This window comes from Pelecanus crispus, chromosome 4, assembly GCF_030463565.1.
Source record: "Pelecanus crispus isolate bPelCri1 chromosome 4, bPelCri1.pri, whole genome shotgun sequence".
NCBI lineage: Eukaryota > Metazoa > Chordata > Aves > Pelecaniformes > Pelecanidae > Pelecanus > Pelecanus crispus.
Window position 1 is genome coordinate 2959353 of NC_134646.1, and position 15041 is coordinate 2974393.

General features: G+C 49.7%; 1 protein-coding gene, 1 long non-coding RNA gene and 1 other non-coding gene across 3 annotated transcripts in view; 1 reads left to right on the forward strand and 2 right to left on the reverse strand.

The window, feature by feature from the left end:
• CNOT6L (CCR4-NOT transcription complex subunit 6 like) overlaps nucleotides 1-9630 on the reverse strand; it is a 30916-nt gene extending 21286 nt beyond the window's left edge. The window contains exon 1 of the mRNA XM_009490969.2: nucleotides 9596-9630. The gene's annotated coding sequence lies outside the window, so the exon portion shown is untranslated. The remainder of the gene's footprint in view (nucleotides 1-9595) is intronic.
• LOC142593505 (small Cajal body-specific RNA ncR26) lies at nucleotides 5485-5548 on the reverse strand. The gene has a single exon (XR_012831034.1).
• LOC142593437 (uncharacterized) lies at nucleotides 8166-8969 on the forward strand. Its single transcript, XR_012831017.1, has 2 exons — nucleotides 8166-8505; nucleotides 8897-8969. It is a non-coding gene; the product is annotated as an uncharacterized LOC142593437 (long non-coding RNA).
• Nucleotides 9631-15041: the final 5411 nt, after the last annotated feature.

The window sequence follows — 15041 nt, forward strand, 5'->3', positions numbered from 1 at the left end:
GCTTCGCCTTGTCACTTCAACAAAGACTGTAAAAGCCCGGAGAAGCGTAGAAAAGTTATAAAAGCAAACCCTGGAGAAAAAAAGCAGCAAAAGCCAAGGGGAGGATTGGGAAGGGAGGGAATGAGCTGTATTTGATTAATTGTGGAGCCAGCTGGCACTCACTTGATGGAAATGCTCATTGTCCTACTAACATTCACCCACTAGTTATTTCCCCCTGTTCCCTCATCTCCTCTAAATGAAGTATAGAGTCTTAAATCACAGGTAACACAAGAATATCCAGGTTTCCACCCTTCCTTTTCCTCTATGTCACACCCCCACTTACAAGAACAGCTGAACTATTTACTGCACGGAAATAATATTACATAGTTATTCTTAATTTCTGTACTTAGTTAACATTTCAGTCCTGACTCCAAAAGAACAGTTTCTGCTGTGTTTGAAATAGTCCGTCACCTCTCGTTGTGCACACGGCAACTCTTGAATAGCTGCATCAAGTCATAGAGTAATATCTGCATCAAGTCATAGAGTAATATCTGCATCAAGTCATAGAGTAATATCTGCATCAAGTCATAGAGTAATATCTGCATCAAGTCATAGAGTAATACCTGCCTTTGCAGATGCCTTTTATACTTATTGCTCTCAAAGGAGCTCTTGGGGGCTAGTTTACATGCAAACACAGGGTAGGTAACTCCTCAGAAGCAAAGCCCTGATGAACAGAAATGCATACAAGAGGTCTATTATAGGGCAAGAAGAGTTTCAACAGCCAGCCTGTAAATAATCAGAAGCCCCCAGAGGGTTGGTTTAAATAGTACGTTTATTTACACGAGTATCCCACACTAGTTCAAAGGAACGACCCATTTGCAATGCTGCCCCCTCCCCTGGAGAGTGCTGGTCTTTTAATGAGATACAGGACAGAGTGGCTTAAAGGATTAAGAACTGAAGTCACCGGGAGTCTGGGGAAGGAAGCAGCCAGTGCCAGATCGGTAGCAAGCATCAAGACAAAACGCTGTCCCGGGCTGTGAGCACAGAAGAAAAGCAGCCGTGCACGGCTGCAACTTAAAGCAGGAGGTTTTCCTAGTGCCGCTTTGACAGCGACAGGACCGAGGAGACGGAAAACTCTCAACACCAAGAACTGAGTAAGTTTAAAGCGTCGTCGTATGCGAGCATCCCCCCGAGCCTCTAGGGAACGAGCTGTTTTATTGACAAGCCTAATCCGACACCTAAGCTTACCCAGTCACTCGCTTAGAAATGATAAAGACCCTGTTCGGGTTGCCCCGAGCCAACACCTTGTCTCATTCAACTCCTCAGGATCAATAATTGGAGAGAAGTCAGCTATCGACCTGGTTTTTGAGCAAAACTACAGCAGAATTATTAATTCACGCACACCACTGCAGCAACTTGAGAGCTGTCTTCTCAATGAACATTTCTTCCTTTCTTTAAAATACAGTTCGAATCATCAATAACCTTTCATCCTTCAAAGAAGAGTTTGTGCTAGGGGAAAAGAACAAATGAGATTATTTCCGCGGCTACGATGTTATCTTACCCTTTAAGTGGTAGGCTGCCAACACTTTAACAAAATAAGCAAAGCCCAGCAGCACTTCAGCTACTCTCCCTATATGATGCAAAGATAACGGCCAGCTTATCGCTTGCAATCTGTTCTTTGCAGCAATAATTAACAAAAGGGAAATCTGCCACTGTAAAACTTACTTCAGATAGCCTTAAAGTTACAAGGCCTGCCCTGTTCCACTACAGGTAGATTTGGATGAGTCAAAAGTCAAGATTTTAAAAGAAAGGAGGCGGCGGGGCCGGGGGGCGGGGGGGAAGCCAGAGGAAAAAGCACACAGCAATAGTGGAAACTGTTTTGCAATCGCTGGCACAGTAAATCAGCCTTTTCATATTACAGCCCGGTTTCAACAGGCCACAGGATGCTGTGCTAGCGCTCAGAGTAGCTAGGCTTGTATGCTCAGAAGAGGAGGGGAAAGAAAACGGATCTCTTTAAAATAAAGCAGTTTAGAGGCATAACCCCCCTTCTCGGTAGGGTATATTTAAGTTATTCTTTAATCAAAGAAGTAAAAAAGCTTGCCTGATAGCCTGAGAAAAGCATATTACTTGGATATCAAAACATAGTTAGTTCAGCTGCTTCTGTATCTGATTATCCAAATCTTTCCCCTGTGGATTCACACCATACTTAAACATCCAAATCCTAGATTTAGTTTTAAAATCAATGTTGATGAGTAACATATACTCTTCTAGCTACGTTCCAGCAAGGTGGAAAAAGAGAAACTGCAGCAACATTAGTGCAAGCCGGTCTCTGCGGGGACCAGGAAATTGAGCTCAAACAGAAAAGTGAGATGTGGATACCTGGAGATTAAACTATGAGCATCTGTGAAACCTGACCGCAACAGGACACACAAGAGCTGCCATCTCCAGTGGGGCAAGACGCTAGCCAGTGCAGGAGGTACCCTGCTCTCTAAACCAAAATTAGCAGGTGGCTAATTCCGTTGCCTAGAACGATCACTGTAGTATTGAATTTGTCAGAGGGAAGCGGGCCATATGGGAAGAAACCCTGAGGTATATGCTAGCTGGCAGGGGGCACGACCGAGAGCTGCCACGAGACAGGTTGAACTTGGGTGGGTTCCTCTGATCCGCCACTTCAAGGGATTTCATGTAAAGTGCGTGCATTACCTAACCAGGGGAATAACTTTGGCAATCTTTGCTGAAGTTTTCCAAACAGGTCGGTTTTCTGTTTTTTTTCTTAATATGCTAGCACGTGAGAAGTTAATTCAAGAGTTCCCTAATGTTTGCGTTTGCAAAGGCTCCCTCGGGGTCCCCGCTCCTTCCCTATCACGCTGAGTTTTGGTCGCAGTCCTTCGCCGCGGATTCAGAGTCACGCAAGGCATCGGGCACCGTCGGAAGAGCTGCGGCACCAACGCTCGCCTTCAAGGCACTGAGGTGCTAGGAGGTCCGAGTACTCTCGACACTAAGGGCTGTATTTACTTGCAAAGAAGATAATGATCTCTGAAAGGAAGTTAAAGAAGAGAAATATAGTCCGAAGCCCCGGTCCTACCAAGCGTCGCTCAGCGCTGGGTTGCACGCGCCCCGCTGCTTTACAGAAACGGAGCCTAAAGCGAGAGCACAGACACAGCGGGTATGCGGAAGAGGCAGGTACGGATTCAGGAATGCTGTAGCGTTGTTGACAGCTTGAGGTTTTAAAACACATAATTTTCCAAGTAGAAAATAGTTCTGAGTTATACTCATCTCCTCACACACATGTCCAGGGTTGTTTTGTCCATACCTGCAGCTGCCGTGAAATAAAAGGCCATCAATTTAAAATTGAACGGTACCACCTTAACACTTGTGGGGAGCTTTGTTTGACAGCACCTACGGGTTATTACAGCAGGCAGAAAAACATCTTGCAGTTCATCACAGGACTAGTCACTGTGCAGTCTTCAAGTCAAATCATACACCAAAAAATACATCAAAGGCTGAAACAGATATCCTAAGGCCACAGCCTCACTCAAACTTTGCTAAATAAGCCTGCAAAAAGGCTATATAACCTCGTAATCCGAGACACTTCAAAGAGATTCTAGTACTGTAAAAAACAAAACAACACAACAAACCTCCTCTTCTATCCACAGGTCTCAAATACTTTATGTATGTGCTTTGCTCATCCACCCGAAATATTCCTAATTTATCTGACGGCCTCCACTCCTTCACAATCTTTTGCTCCATTGTACAGGTACAAAGATGTGCCTGGAGATTGAACCATTCCCAATGGTAAGACGTGATTTGGCTGGAGGGAAAAAATGCAAGCCAAGGGCCACCTGACAGTCTGAACCCGACTCTTCCTGGCACCTGTGTCTATATTCTGGTATGTGAGAAGTCGTCTGGCCCCGTTTTCCTTTTGCCTTCTTAACTTTCCCAAATGAAAAGGGATTAGAGGAAAGGCGTTCACAAGTGGAAATTTCTGCTAGGTGGATAATTCATGCTGTGCTAGCTCTCTCCCACTTCCAGGACAGTAGTAAATTCATGTAACAGAATAAATATAAATTGAATTTTAAGATAATAGAGGAAGCACTAACCAGTTGCCTGGAACTACGTTCAGCACTGCCTCAGTTGGCCTTTTCCTGCCAGGAGCTGCAAGTTCCACGAGTCTAAGGAAATGCAAAGAAGAGTGTTTTTTTTTTTTTACCTGGAGAGCAGCGTTTCTGACAACTATTCTGCTTTTATGTCCCCTGCAAATCACTTCGAAGCTTCCTATCTGTATCAGCAGGAAGCTCTATCTTGCAGCAGCCTGTGTCATGTGTGCAGGGGCTGAGCAGCGCATACCGATACGTGCTCCGACAAGAAGCGAGCGAACCAACCCTTTCCGAAAGGCCAGGAAACGCTGGCAATTTCACAGAGCTGGTAGCGGTTCCCACCTGTGTTTCGCCCCGTGGATGATGGGGTGACAACTCTACGCTTTCCTCCGAGCGTTTTAATTCTGCTCCAGCTCTCGGCCTGAAACGACGAGAAGAGCAAAGGATACTCTCCGTGCGTCAAGGCTGACTCAAGATAAAAGACTTTTATTTGAGGGAGATACGCACCTCTCGGGAAGCTTATTGACTTCACATAAGTACATACGGCAAGCAAGTCTCAGGTATGCATTCACCTCCACCCCCCAAGAGCAAACTCCGTAGCTTAGATGGAAGAGATAAATTAATTCCGAGTGCTTGAATGGGACTTTTCCACGGGAAGCTCTCAAATACCTTGTTAGGCCATGAAATCTTAGCGTTAAGCACCAGGAGCAGGAACAGCTGCAGGCCACAGAGCTGAAAATTTAAAAAAGTGCAGGACCTTTCCACTCCACTGTCTGCAAAACACAGGAGGGTAATATCCAGCAGAGCATACAAAGTACGTTTTCTGCTTTCCCCCTTTCTCAATTTTCCTGCAAGTATGAAGTCGGGGAAAAAGCCAGCTAAAAACCTGCAGAGGGAAGTCTTCCTCAAGATGCTTCTCTCTACATACTTAAAGCCAAGCCAGAACCTTGAGAGCTTTAGATTGATTTCTTAGGAAGGCAAAAAAAAAAAAAAGCAAAATTAATTTGTGATTAGAAGGCACAAAGATGTTCTGTCAGATGGAAGCATTCCTGAAAAGCGAGGGGAAAACTACCCCAACAACTCATTCAGCTGCCCTTAAAGGGTAAACAGCAAACTTGAGCACAGTCTACGAATCCTGACTCTTATTAACAGCTTGACCAAAAGCGGATGCTTTTTTCTAGTCATCTTGATGATACTTGTGAAATCTGATGAACTAAAACAATACGTTGGACGGACCCTGACACCAAAGCAAAGAGGACAAAAAGAAGAGGGGGTCACTTTGCACTATTGCTCCCAATGTGAGGCTCAGAAAAGAAACTCGCAAAAAACCCAAAAGGTTGTCTCAGCTGTTAGTGGACACTCGAAGAAATGAAAACAAAAGAGGCTTTCTGGGTTTCAAATTTACCCCAAAGGCATACATCTTAGCATTCACAAAATTTTGCTTTGCAGTCCATAAAAACCTGGTTTTCAAAATGATCTGTCAGTGAAGCAGGCTTCTGGAGTTGTCAAAATGACTTAAGAAGAAAAGCACAGAAATTTTTTAGGTGGGGAGAGCTCCCTTTTCAATATTGGGGCCCCGTAAGGTGAAGGCTACGCACCCCTTCCGCCTGTAGCTGCGAGCCGTGGCGTGTATGTTGCTAAGCAGAAGGCAATTCCCTTTCCCCCAGCTTTTTCCTTGCTCCCCCTGCCCCAAAAGCGGACAAGAAAACCTCCCTCCGCAGCAACGCAAGGCTAAACGTTCCCCTCTCTTCTGCAACTTGCAGAGCTGCCTCAGCCCACGAATATTTTTTTGCCTTTAAAAAGCATTTTAAGATAGCTGAATTGGGTTGTTTTTTAGTTTCAGGTGGTTGTAAGTAGGAGACTGGAGGGCTCTGGACTCGCAGCAGTAGTTGTGTAAGGACTGGTGGCCAGGATAAAGGAGCCTTAGTCGGGAGCTTTGGTTTGCGTTCACTTTTCCAACACGGGCTTCCGGACACCGCAGGTGGGTGCGTAACTCGGGAAGGGCAAAGGCCCTTTTTGGAGGAGCGCTGCCTCCGGTACTTTCCTAGCCATAAAAATTCCTGCTGCTTCTATCCAAGGGCACAATAGGTTTGCCTTTACGCTTGGTTTAGGGTAACAAATAATCCTGATTCACAGCAGCGGGGATGATGGCAGGGTGCTCCGAAGGATCAGTCGGTTCGTGTCTGTAAACAAAGATTTACCAATCCTCAAGCTGCAGGGGGGGGAAAAACCCTGAAACGAAAACCCCTTCTGAAGATCCATCACCCTGGGGACACGGAAAGTATATGCTCCCTCCTCAGGGTTGTCATCTTGATTCCTAGACTTCTCCCTCGGTAACACGTACTGATTTTTGTCGCCGGCAAGGCGGGCGCTTTGGTGGGACAAGTAAAATAGTACAAGAGTTCCCGCGGACCTGCTTGAGTTGGAGGCAGAGAGCAGCGCTGCTGTTTCGATCCCAAAATGGCTATTTTTGACACTGCCACTCTTAACCATCAGTGTCACGAGCAAGCCTCAACTCGCTTTTGGCAGGGAGGCGATGAGCGAAAACCCCTCCTCTTCCTCTCTCCTCTGGCCCTACTCTCACTGTTTTGCTCAAAGTGGAAGTTTCAAAAGGGAAAAGTATTTCATTTTGCTGCTGGCAGCGGAGACGGTCCGAGCGCCTTTATTAACAGGGCTGTGAAATCTGCCCGCAGACAACGTGCGTGCAGTGTTGACTTTACCTAAAATACGCACCTATACCACAGACTTCGTATCCTAGGGAATCTGCAGATAGAGTCCCACAGCCCTTTTAATCTCATTTTATATACCTTTCTCAGAAAAAACAAAGCTCCTTTACAGGCAAGCAGAATGTGAAAGACAATAAACCATTTAGCTGAACGCGAAGCATAAACAACTACAGTGCCGTGCAATCATAGAACACCATTAATCATTTACATCAGGAAATGCCAAAGTAAGGGTGAACGCACACAGCCTTATCTGTTCCTTGTGTACACACGCAGGTTACGAGCTTCAGTTAAATTACTTGTGTGCGTGACACGCAATGGCTAAACGGGGTTCTCTTCCTGGGCCCTAGGTGTTGGCTTCGTACGACTTAAAAAAAAAAATCTGTGTTCACTGACTGCGAGTTGTAGCTAAAATTGTTTGTAGCTGCTTTTTCTTCATCTTGGAGCGTTTTTATCAGTGCTGCTTTAACATCTCCCCTTGAAAGGAATAAAATTTGTTTCTTGTAGAACATCATATAAGGCATTTCTGCCTACCTTTAATCGTATTTTCAACGACCACCTCTCAAGCCCTGGAGGGAAAGCTCTCTGGTAGTGTCTGAACACTGTTAAATCACTTCTTGATCCTTTGTAGGGAAATGTGCAGGCAGCTGCAAAAGTTGTTCTTTTAAACAGGATTCCAGAGCAACTTCTCTGGAGAGATTTTCATCCAGTGCTGCTCTTTTTTTTTTTTTTTTTTTTTAAATTCAGAGTAATTTCAGTTTGTTGGGGTGTTTTTGTGGATTTCTTTTTTTAAATTGTTTAGAACTCTAAGAGAGGAGTTTTCTGCCAAATAGCAGAAACCAAGTCACGTCCAGTACCTGGCCATTACAGGTAGCTGTCACGTAGCCCTTGTGTGAATTTACCAAGCTTCAAAGCAAGCCAGCTGGCTTGTTGTCCTCTCTGCATTTTACTCTTTGAGATCTACTCCAAGACGCTCCGCAAAGAGGCACAAATGGATCCAGTAAATCCCGTGCATATAAAGTCTCTTTGCCATCTCCTGCGGGGTACTTCAGAGTTTGCTTTGTCCCCTCTGAGCTGTCTGGGTTTTTTTGGGGTTTTTTTTTTTCTTTTCTGGGGGTGGGGTGTCTTGCAGTGGGAGGCACACATGTGAAGTTTGCCAACACAGACCTGAGATGCACGAGCCTTTTAAGATTGTGAAGGAGAGCAAGAGAATTCCAGAAACGTTGTCACCAGCTAAAGATACCGATAAAGAAACGTCCTTAGAAAGTCTCTGCTTTTATCTTTACAGGTGAGATGGAGAAGCTGTACAGAGAAATCGCTGAAACCCAAAGAATTAATCTAAAGGTGAAGTTACACGGTACTGTCACTGCCGATCTAAGAGTCAACGCTTTTAAAAAACATGAATGCTTTGCAGGCTCCATCTCCTGGTTTTTTGGTTGATTTACTGTCAGGTTAGTGAGCGAAACTGGCTCAGCACAGGGTCCGACGAGTGGCAGGGCTGGGAGCAAAGCAGCACTTCCCCTTCCGGCACCAGCAAAGTTCAGTCAGCTCAGCTGGGACAGCTGCACCATCAAAATAGCTTGCCGCGTGTTTTGACTGATAACCTGATAAATGGAGGAGAAGGCACAGCTCTTGGATTTACTCACAATTTCTACGCAGCTTTCTGGAGCGATGGAAGAGCCTGCCAGCTGGGCGTCCTGAGCAAGGTAAGCGCAGCATTTAAAGGCAGCTTGCTCCCCTAGCCTGAGTCGCCGGTAGCGTGCAGGGGACGCAGACAAATGCAGGGGAGAGCTCTCTATATCTTTAGGGCGCTAGCAAATCTGCTCGAGACAGGAGAAACGCTCTGTTAAGCTGAAGAAAGCAAGTAGCAAGCACCCAAGCCTTGATTACAGGCTATCATCAAAAGAACCACAGAATTTGGGGGGGGGGGAATTACAAGAGGGTTAGCACTTAACGCTCTAAAGTAGTAAATCCACAGCAAATCCTGCTAAATCGAAATATGCCTAAGACATATTTTAACTTATTTTTTAAAGTTTTCTCAAATGCCATCTTATGTTCCCAAACAACTAAGCTCCACCATTATATTTGCTTTCTCAGTATTCTGCAAATCAGGTTACATCCGGTGCCTGGAGTGCTCTTTTGGCATCCCAAAAGCTCTTTCCAATAAATAGTAAGCAAGCCATTTATTCGTATTTATTTCCCCCTTTAAACCCAAGTAACCCAAAAGTGTCCAGCAGATTAAAGCTGATCTAAGCAATATTTTTTTTTTTTTTCACAGATAGAAAGTTTGCTCTGAAATTATGCACGTTATTGATGCCTAATTTTATCACTTAAAAACAGCACAGCCTTGGAAAGGTTTTAATAAGAACAAAGAAATACACATCCCCGTTTGTGCACATTGACTCTGAACAAAAAAGGCAGCGGCTGCTGTGATCTCACTAAAAGTAAGTCTTTCTTCTGAGTGTTTTAGATTTAAATTAAGGAAAGACTTACCCCACTGTGGAAATTAATTAATTTTTCTCCAGTGGTGCCTTTTCATTTTGCTACCAGAGTCCGCACACACCTTGGGAACACTTTCTGGCTTATTTCTTGTAAGACTGGTGTGAAAGCTAAATATTATCGTGCCTGGCAAACTTGGTCAAAAGCCTGCCTTGCTCTTTGCAAAAACAAGACTGTTAATGAAAAATAAACACAGTCCACATGGGGAAAAAAAATCCCAGCTTATCACATGAAATGCAAGTTTTATAAACACCTTTGGAAGGAAAGAAAACAAGCAGCAGCCATAACACCACTTACTTCCACCAGAGAATTCCCACTGCAAACGTGACGGAGCTTCTACAGACCGTGGATGGGAAGAGGAGAGCCGCACGCGGAAAATACACCCTGACCAGTCGTCCCTTCCAAGCCAGGCAAATAAATGTTTAAATTACACTACGTCCCTGGGAGCACGGTACTTTACCGGCAGCAGCACCGCTACCGGGACAGGGAAAACACCCTTTAAAAATGAAAACAAGCTATATCAGTAAAAGTGCACTTTTGCAGATAACTGCTTCTACAAGCTGGGGCTTCTGCTGGCACAGCTATGTCAGTCACGGGTCACACCTCGTCACGGCGCTCGCAGACAGAGCTGTGCCAGCAGAAGTTTGCCATATAGACCTGGTGGGAAACTCAACGGCGACTGAAATGAATCCGCAAGGTTTTGCGTTTTTCGTGCCGCTGCCAAACTAAGTTCTTCTGACAGTCTGATGATGGGGAGCCTTATTCCTGTGCTGCTGACACGTTAGGATCTCAGCTTCCAAGGAGAGAAGAAACATAAACTTAGCTCAGGAACGTGGCAATACCCATCAGCCATTTACATTGTACTTTATCCTTCAATTAAATACACAAACTAAATTAGAAGGAGCCCCTGTAGGAAGAAAAGATAAAAACGGAATAAATTAAATTCTGCTGTCCTTTAGCACTCGGAGCAGACCGCCCTCACTTTTAATAGTAAGAGAAGAACAAAACTGAAAGTGTTCAACAGGATTTGTTTAGCGGACAGCGAAGCGCTGCAAAATTCCCACCCTTCAGTTAAACCGAGCAGTCAAACGGGGCTTTTGCCAGCTTCAGTCGTCTTTGAAGACGGCAGGCAAGGGGATTTAACGCGCGAGCTGACAAACGTTAAGTTCTATTCGGACGCATCGACGCGATACTGCGGGTCGTGCGTACGGCGGTGCCTATCGTTATTCCAGAGCACGGAGCAGCAAGGTGTCAGAAGCGTGCGCTGCCCATCTGCTCTGGAGCAAAATTACAAAATCAAGCTGTAAATAAACTCCCACCACCCTCCGTGGGGGAAAAGAAAGCTACAGGCAAGCCCTTTGGTGCCTCTGAACCTGCCTGCGTTCAATAATGCATAAAGCCGTCCGAAGCGCAGGGCTGTGCAAAGGAGAAGGGCTACATACAGGAAGCGCGGCGCAAAATAAACCTCCAACGTAAAGCCTGCCTTGATCTTTTGTGAGGTATCGCCAGCACGTGGCCGTACCTGAAGCGGGCTGCGTCTCGGGAGCGCGACATTTGGCAGCACGAATTTCACCATCGCTTCCTATTTTGATAGGGACGACACAGAAATAAAATCGCTGGCTGTGCCGTGTTCGTAAAGGCCATGCTCCACCTTCGTCAGAGCTTTCTGGCCCTCCAAATTGGGATGGAGCTTCTAGGAATTCCTCGGGCTGTGTCACAGGGAAGTCTTTGTCGTTAGAAATAATGCACTTTTTTTAAATTTTTTTTTTTGGGGGGGGGGAAGCACTGGGGCAAAAACATCTCAAAGGAATGGCAGAGGATAAAAATAGACACATGACCATCACTTTCATTATCAGCCATGTCTAGACACACGAGAAGTATAACCGTGAGCGACTTCAGGATGAGGTGTTTTCCCCTCCAGCTTAGCTTTAGGTCGCGGGGGAGCGCGTTTGTGCTCGGCTGAGCAGCTGAACGTCACAGAGAGGGGATGGCACAGGTATGAATTTAATGGCAGCAAACCCCCCTGCTTAAACAAGGCCGTCTAAAATCCTTATCAGCAGGCCGGCTCACGAGAAGTTGTAACTCCCCAAAGCAAATACTTAGCCTAGTCAAAGTTTCAAAAAGGGCCTGATAAAGGCGACTTGTCCAAAGATTTCAGAAGGTCAGATAAAACTTCGTGTGGCCGTGAAACAGCCGAAAGCAACCCAGCCCTCCGACATATTTACCAAGAGTACTTAAGTTTAAAAAGCAAGCTCCAAACTGCTACAAAACCTCCGCGTTTAGGCGCGTTATTTTATTCGCAAGCACCACCGCCCGCGCTTGAAGCCCAGCTTTTATTGCAGGTGACGTTCCCGCCATCTTCCCCGTACGGGACTGCTGCGGACCAGGGGGAAAAAGCGGCGAGACCCACGCCTTCCCGAAAACACCCTCGCCAGCCCCGCTGCCCGGTCACCCGCGGTGCCAGGTGAAGGTCCCGCCATGGGATGCTGGCCGGCCCGGAGGGGATTGGGGCCAAGCGCTCGTGTTCGCTCCACGGCTGCGGTTCGCCCCACAGCCAGAGTTTGCCCCACGGCCGGGGTTCACCCCACGGCCGGGGTTTGCTCCATGGCCAGGGTTTGTCCCACAGCCAGAGTTTGCCCTACAGCCGGGGTTCACCCCACGGCCGGGGTTTGCTCCATGGCCAGGGTTTGTCCCACAGCCGGGGTTTGCCCCACGGCCGGGGTTCACCCCGCTGCCAGGGTTCGCCCCACAGCTGCTGCCCTCAGCCAGGGCTACGGGGTGAGCCCGGCAACCCCAAAACCAGCTCCGGGGGCGGCTGCCAACGCTGCGGCCCAGCCTCCGGGGATCCCCCACCGCCGGGCCCGGCGCCGGGACCCCCGCTCCCTCCTCACCCCCCCCGGCCCCTCGGGGGGACCCTGCCCCCCCCCCCCCCCTCGCCGGGGATACACCCGCGGCTCCCGCTCCGCACACCCCGATCCGTGAGGGCGCGGAGCGGCGGGCTGCGAGGCGGCCCAGGCCGCGGCGGCCGCCCCAGCTGCTGGCCCCGGTGCTGGCGGGGCGGCGGCGGCGGGGCCCGACATGGCGGCGCAGGCCCGTTCCACCCCCCCCCCCCCCCCGCCCCGCCAGGCCCCGTCGAGGCCGCGGCGCTCACCTGCATCCGGCGCGGCGGGGCGGCGGGGCCGGCGGCGGCAGGGCGGCGGGGCGGCGGCGGCGGGCAGCAACGACATGCAGGCGGCGGCCCGCCGGGGAGGCCGGGGACGGAGCCGCGGAGGCCGGGGCGGCGGCGGGGAGGAGCGGGTGCTCGGGCGGCGCGGAGGGCGGAGGAGCCGGGGAGGCGGGGGCGGGAGGCGGGCGGTGGCGGCGGGGCCGGCGGCGGGGACCTCGGGGCCGTGGCCCCAGCTCGCCGGGCCCTCGCACCTCCGGCAGCCGCTGTCAGCACCTGCCCGCGGCGGGGAACGACGCACAGCCGGCCCGGGGGACCCCGGCAGGTCCCCGAAACGCCGCAGGGCGCCAAGACACCCCATTTTTACCTCATGATTTTCTGGGCGGCAGCCAGGAACCCTCAACCGGAGCGGGAGCCGAGGAGGCGGTTGTCATCGGGAGAGCCGGCGGCCTGCGGCACGCCGGGGGACGTGGCTCGGGTTTGGGGGAAGAGTTCTGGGGTGCCGCCAGCCCCCCAAATTATGGAGGCGAGGGGGTGAGTAAGGGGCCGCTCAGCCCCCGGGGTTGGGAGAGCGGGAGAGGGGAAATGGCGGCCGGCGAAGGCGGGGGCCCGCGGGGTCCGACCTCCGTCTTCAGCGCGGGATTTGGGGGTGCGGACGTCTCCTCTTCGGCGTCGGTCACCTTCGTTTCTCCGCAGGCAGCAGCTCCTTTTCGGCGGAATCATTTTCGGCGCCCAAATTCCCGTTGTACGGGCCCGTCTGAGACGGGGGATGCTCTTCTGGGGCGGCTGAAGCGAAGAGGCGCAGGTAAACGTCGCTCCAGCGTTGAAGCCCATCTTCTCTCAGACGCGCCAGAGTCCTCTTGGTGGCTGTTTCCGTGCTGAACGAGGTGGAACTTGGGCTTACCGTGAGGGAAAGATGGTTAGAAAAATAAAATAAAAGCAGCAGCCAGGGGCGGGGAGGGATGCGGGTCTTTGCGTGCTGACCTGTGGGACAGCCAAGGTGGGAAAATGGTGCTGGAAGGGGGAAAAAAAATCTTTGGAGAGGTGCAGGGAGGTGTCTGAGGGAGCAGCAGGCGGCTGGGGGGGCACAGGGAGGGAGGAGAGATCAGGCCCAAGAGCCTTTTATTCCAACTTGGTTTCTACCGCAGCTGCCTGGACTCGTGCTGGACCGAAAAAGCTCATTTATGCTCAGAGAGCGGGAAGTGCAGAAGGAGCCTCTGCGACAGAGCAAGGGATTTTGATAGGGAATGGGCTTCGGAGCGAGCGAGTAATGGGGAATGGGTGCACGCTAACCGTGAGCCCGTATTTCCCTCCCGGGGCCAAAATCCACGACCCACAGCAGCGACCTTATGTCGAACAAGTTAAGAGGCTCATGAGGGGATTGAGGAGTCATGGAGGAAGACCGTAAAGGACGCAGGTCGTTACCTGATCACAAGTGCTTATTAAACAGAGTGATGTGGTGAGTCTTCTATTACAGCTGCCACCACGATAGGAAACATCCGTGCCTAACACCCATCCGAAAAGAGCCCTTTCCCCCAAACCCGCTCTGCCTCTGTGTTTTAAATTCACGCTTTTTCACTCCTCACTGAGCCTTTTTAACGGCGGAGGTTTTATTTTTCCTCCTGCCACACTCACACCTTCCCGTCTCGATCCATTTCCGGGACACGGATTCATCGGATGAACGCTTCTGGGTTTTGTTTTACATACGCACGTGTATCCGATTTAAAAATAACAATTCTAGTTCAAGAGGCTCCCTGCCGTATCGGGGAATGCCGGGTACAGCTGCCGGGCCTTCGCAGCGCCCGTGGGGGCAAATGCTGCCGTTTGTACGGAAAGTTTGAATTATCTCTCGCTGCAGGAAAACACGTGGCGTCAGTGCTAGTCGGGTATTTTACAAATATTTCCGACCAAACCCAACAGGCGAGATGAGCCTGAGCTCAAGAGTTTTGAGCAGGAAGGACTTGATTGAATTGAGAGAATGTTTTTTTGGAGACGGATTTGTCAGGGAGGGGGATGAAACTGCCAGAGTTGGGATGCCGTTTCCACGTTCGATGAGGAGGAACGTGGGCCTACCGTGAGGAAAGGTGGCTGGAGAACAAAATAGAAGCACGTCAGCGTGGAATAAACGGGTCGCCTTTCACAAGCGTGCTTATAGCGAGAGACGGGATTATAGTTTATGGCAGATATCTGAACAGTTTAGGACCCCGTTAAACAAAGTCCCGATGGATGGACGCTGCTCCCCGAGGTTTGTGGACCAGGTGGAGCTTTTCCAAAATCATTTGCAAGGGAAGAGTGACGGCAGGCAGAAAAATCACTTTCTTCAATTACTTGGGACTCGCAGCAAAAGACCTTAAGAGTGAAGCGGCCAAGTTTCGCCCACGCAGATGTTTCTTTCAGGCAGAAACACGCCGCTTTCCGAGGGAAGCGGCTCTGGCCGCCCTCGAGAGACGCCAGCCGCCATGTCGGCGCTCTCCCATGCAGGCCCAGCCCGCTGAACGCCATCCCGGGCGGGCTGTGTCTCAGTTTTATTCACGGGGCTGCGGGCACAGCCGCGGTTTTGTACCGACGCCGCCTTTCAGG